The sequence below is a fragment of the Neophocaena asiaeorientalis genome, unplaced genomic scaffold (assembly GCF_003031525.2).
Source record: "Neophocaena asiaeorientalis asiaeorientalis breed wild unplaced genomic scaffold, Neophocaena_asiaeorientalis_V1.1 scaffold225, whole genome shotgun sequence".
NCBI lineage: Eukaryota > Metazoa > Chordata > Mammalia > Artiodactyla > Phocoenidae > Neophocaena > Neophocaena asiaeorientalis.
This window is the reverse complement of record NW_020172364.1, coordinates 574635-578980: the sequence shown is the minus strand read 5'-3', so window position 1 is coordinate 578980 and position 4346 is coordinate 574635. Positions and strand designations below refer to the sequence as shown.

General features: G+C 41.9%; 1 pseudogene; it reads left to right on the top strand.

Moving 5' to 3' along the window:
• Positions 1–3043: 3043 nt before the first annotated feature.
• LOC112414765 (elongation factor 1-alpha 2 pseudogene) lies at positions 3044–3900 on the top strand (annotated as a pseudogene).
• Positions 3901–4346: the final 446 nt, after the last annotated feature.

Below are 4346 nucleotides of genomic sequence, written 5' to 3'. Positions count from 1 at the left end.
GAAAGTAGGCACAGAGGGAAATTTCCTCAACATAATAATGTCCATATAAGACAAACCCACAGCCAACATCGCCCTCAATGGTGAAAAACCGAAACCATTTCCATTAAGATCAAGAACAAGACAAAGTTGCCCACTCTCACCACTATTATTCAACATAGTTTTGGAAGTTTTAGCCATAGCAATCAGAGAAGAAAAAAAATAAAAGGAATCCAGATTGGAAAAGAAGTAAAACTGTTCACTGTTTGCAGATGACATGATACTATACATAGAGAATCCTCAAGATGCTATCAGAAAACTACTAGGGCTAATCAATGAATTTGGTAAAGTAGCAGGATACAAAATTAATGCACAGAAATCTCTTGCATACCTATACACTAACGATGAAAAATCTGAAAGTGAAATTAAGAAAACGCTCCCATTTACCACTGCAACAAAGAGAATAAAGTATCTAGGAATAAACATACCTAAGGAGACAAAAGACCTGTATGCAGAAAATTATAAGACACTGATAAAATAAAGATGACACAAACAGATGGAGAGATATATCATGTTCTTGTATTGGAAGGATCAACATTGTGAAAATGGCTCTACTACCCAAAGCAATCTACAGATTCAATGTAATCCCTACCAAACTACCACTGGCACTTTTCACAGAACTAGAACAAAAAATTTCACAATTTGTATGGAAACACAAAAGACCCCAAATAGCCAAAGCAATCTTGACAAAGTAAAACGGAGCTGGAGGAATCAGGCTCCCTGACTTCAGACTATACTACAAAGCTACAGTAATCAAGACAGTATGGTACTGCCACAAAAACAGAAAGATAGATCAATGGAATAGGATAGAAAGCCCAGAGATAAACCCACACATATATGGTCACCTTATCTTTGATAAAGGGGGCAAGAATATACAGTGGAGAAAAGACAGCCTCTTCAATAAGTGGTGCTGGGAAAACTGGACAGCTACATGTAAAAGAATAAAATTAGAACACTCCCTCACCCCATACACAAAAATAAACCTAAAATGGAATAAATACCTAAATGTAAGGCCAGACACCATCATACTCTTAGAGGAAAACATAGGCAGAACACTCTATGACATAAATCACAGCAAGATCCTTTTTGACCCACTTCTTAGAGAAATGGAAATAAAAACAAAAATAAACAAATGGGACCTAATGAAACTTCAAAGCTTTTGCAGAGCAAAGGAAACCATAAATAAGAGCAAAAGAAAACACTCAGAATGGGAGAAAATATTTGCAAATGAAGCAACTGACAAAGGATTAATCTCCAAAACATACAAGCAACTCATGCAGCTCAATATCAAAAAAACAAACAACCCAATCCAAAACTGGGCAGAAGACCTAAATAGACATTTCTCCAAAGAAGATATACAGATTGCCAGCAGACACATGAAAGAATGCTCAACATCATTAATCATTAGAGAAATGCAAATCAAAACTACAATGACATATCATCTCACAGTGGTCAGAATGGCCATCATCAAAAATCTTCAAACAGTAAATGCTGGAGAGGGTTTGGAGAAGAGGGAACCCTCTTGCACTGCTGGTGGGCATGTAAATTGATACAGCCACTATGGAGAACAATATGGAGGTTCCTTCAAAAGTTAAAAGTAGAACTACCATATGACCAAGCAATCCCACTACTGGGCATATACCCTGAGAAAACCATAATTCAAAAAGAGTCATGTACCAAAATGTTCATTGCAGCCCTATTCATAATAGCCAGGACATGGAAACGACCTAAGTGTCCATCAATAGATGAGTGGATAAAGAAGATGTGGCACATATATACAATGGAGTATTACTCAGCCATAAAAAGGAACGAAACTGGGTTATTTGTAGTGAGGTGGATGAACCTACAGTCTGTCATACAGAGTGAAGTAAGTCAGAAAGAGAAACAAATCCCGTATGCTAACACGTATATATGGAATCTAAAAAAAGAAGAAATGGTCATGAAGAACCTAGGGGCAAGATGGGAATAAAGCTGCAGACCTACTAGAGAATGGAGTTGAGGATATGGAGCGGGGGAATTGTAAGCTGGGACAAAGTGAGAGAGTGGCATGGACATATATACACTACCAAACATAAAATAGATAGCTAGTGGGAAGCAGCTGCATAGCACAGGGAGATCAGCTCGGTGGTTTGTGACCACCTAGAGGGGTGGGATAGGGAGGCTGGGAGGGAGGGAGATGCAAGAGGGAAGAGATACGGGAACATATGTATATTTATAACTGATTCACTTTGTTATAAAGCAGAAAGTAACACACCATTGTAAAACAATTATAGTCCAATAAAGTTGTTAAAAAAATAAGCAATTCAATATATGACTACAGTCAAAAAAGCTGGATCTATAAATTTAGAAATCATCAGGATATATGTGGTATATAAAGCCACACGACAAGGTAAAATCACCAGGAGGCAATTCATATTTAGAATTACATAAGAGAAAGCAAAAAGAAAGAGTTGGCAGAGGAGATTGAGGATAATAGATGGAAATTTAGGAAATTGTGGTGTCAGCTATCTAAGGAAAGATAGAATTTCAAGGAGGAGAGAGATGTCAACGATAACTGCGAGAGAAAGTAAAATAAAGTCAGAACTGAACACTGGTTTGGCAAGATGGAAGGTATCAAAGACCTTGGGAAAGGAGGCTACAGTGGAGTGGTGGAGACAAATTCTGCTTGGCATCAGTTATAAAAAGAATGGGAGGGGCTTCCCTGGTGGCGCAGTGGTTGAGAGTCCGCCTGCCGATGCAGGGGACGTGGGTTCGTGCCCCGGTCCGGGAGGATCCCACATGCCACGGAGCGGCTGGGCCCGTGAGCCACGGCCGCTGAGCCTGCGCGTCTGGAGCCTGTGCTCCGCAACAGGAGAGGCCACAACAGTGACAGGCCCATGTACCGCAAAAAAAAAAACAGAATGGGAGGTAGGAAAGGGAAGCATCAATAATACACAATACCTGCTTCACAGCTGCTGCAGCTCTTGCTAATATCTGGATCAGCAGTGACTCTATTGAATCTACCATTATGAGCAAAAAGAAGACCCATATCAATATTATCATCATTGGCCATGTGGACTCTGGCAAGTCCACCACCACTGGGTATCTCATCTACAAGCGTGGGGGTACTGACAAGAGAACCATGAGAAGTTCAAGAAGGAAGCATCAGAGATAAGCAAGGGCTCCATCAAGTTTGCCTGGGTGCTAGACAAAATGAAGGCCGAAAGGAAATGTGGCATCACCATGACATCTCCTTATGGAAGTTTGAGACAACCAAATATTACATCACAATAACTGATGCCACAGGGACTTCATCAAAAACATTATCACTGGCCCATCCCAGGTGACTGTGCCACGCTCATCGTGGCCAGCAGCACAGGCATGTTTGAAGCAGGCATCTCCAAGAATAGGCAGACCTGTGGAGAATACGCTACTGGCCTACATGCTGGGTGTGAAGCCACTCATCATGGCTGTCAACAAGATGGACTCCGACAAACCCACCCACAGCACCCAATGCTTCCATCAAGGGAGTGAGAGCCTACATCAAGAAGATCGGCTACAACTTGGCAGTCATGGCCTTTGTGCCCATTTTGGGCTAGCATAGCCCAGCATCCACATGCCTGGTCCAGGAGCTGGAAGGTCAAGAGAAAGGAGGGAAATGCCACAGGGATGAGTGTCCTGGAAGCTCTGGGCTCCATTCTCCCTCCCACTCAACTGGTCAACGAGCCCCTGAGGTTGCCTCTACAAGGTGTGCACACGATTGGGGGCATTGGCTCTGTGCCTGTGGGCTGTGTGGAGACCAGCTTCCTGAAACCTGGGATGGAGGTCACCTTTGACAACCCCAAGGCCCTGAAGTCAGGCGATACAGCCACTGTGCAGATGTAAGGATGGTCCCCAGCAAGGCCATGTGTGTGGAGATGTTCTGTGAGTACCCACCTCTAGGCCATTTTGCTGTGTGGGACGTGAGACAAACAGTGGCCACTGGAGTCATCAAGGCTGTGGATGAGAAGTCATCCTGCAGGCAAGGTTACCAAGTCAGCAGTAAAGCCGAGCAAGAAATGAAGCATGTCCCCTGCAGTTTCCTCAGCAATCTCCACTATAAAAATTACCCAACATTTGATGTATTTATTAAGATTAATAAAACATAACTAGTAGTCAAAAAAAAAAAAAGACCACTCTTTGCATGTGGCTGTCCAGTCTTCTCAACACCATTTACTAAAGAGACTATCCTTTCCCTCTTGAATAATCTTGACTATTTTGTTATAAATTAATTTAGCATTAAATATATATCATTTACATTTGTTAAGAAAATAGAACTTAAATGTTTTCAC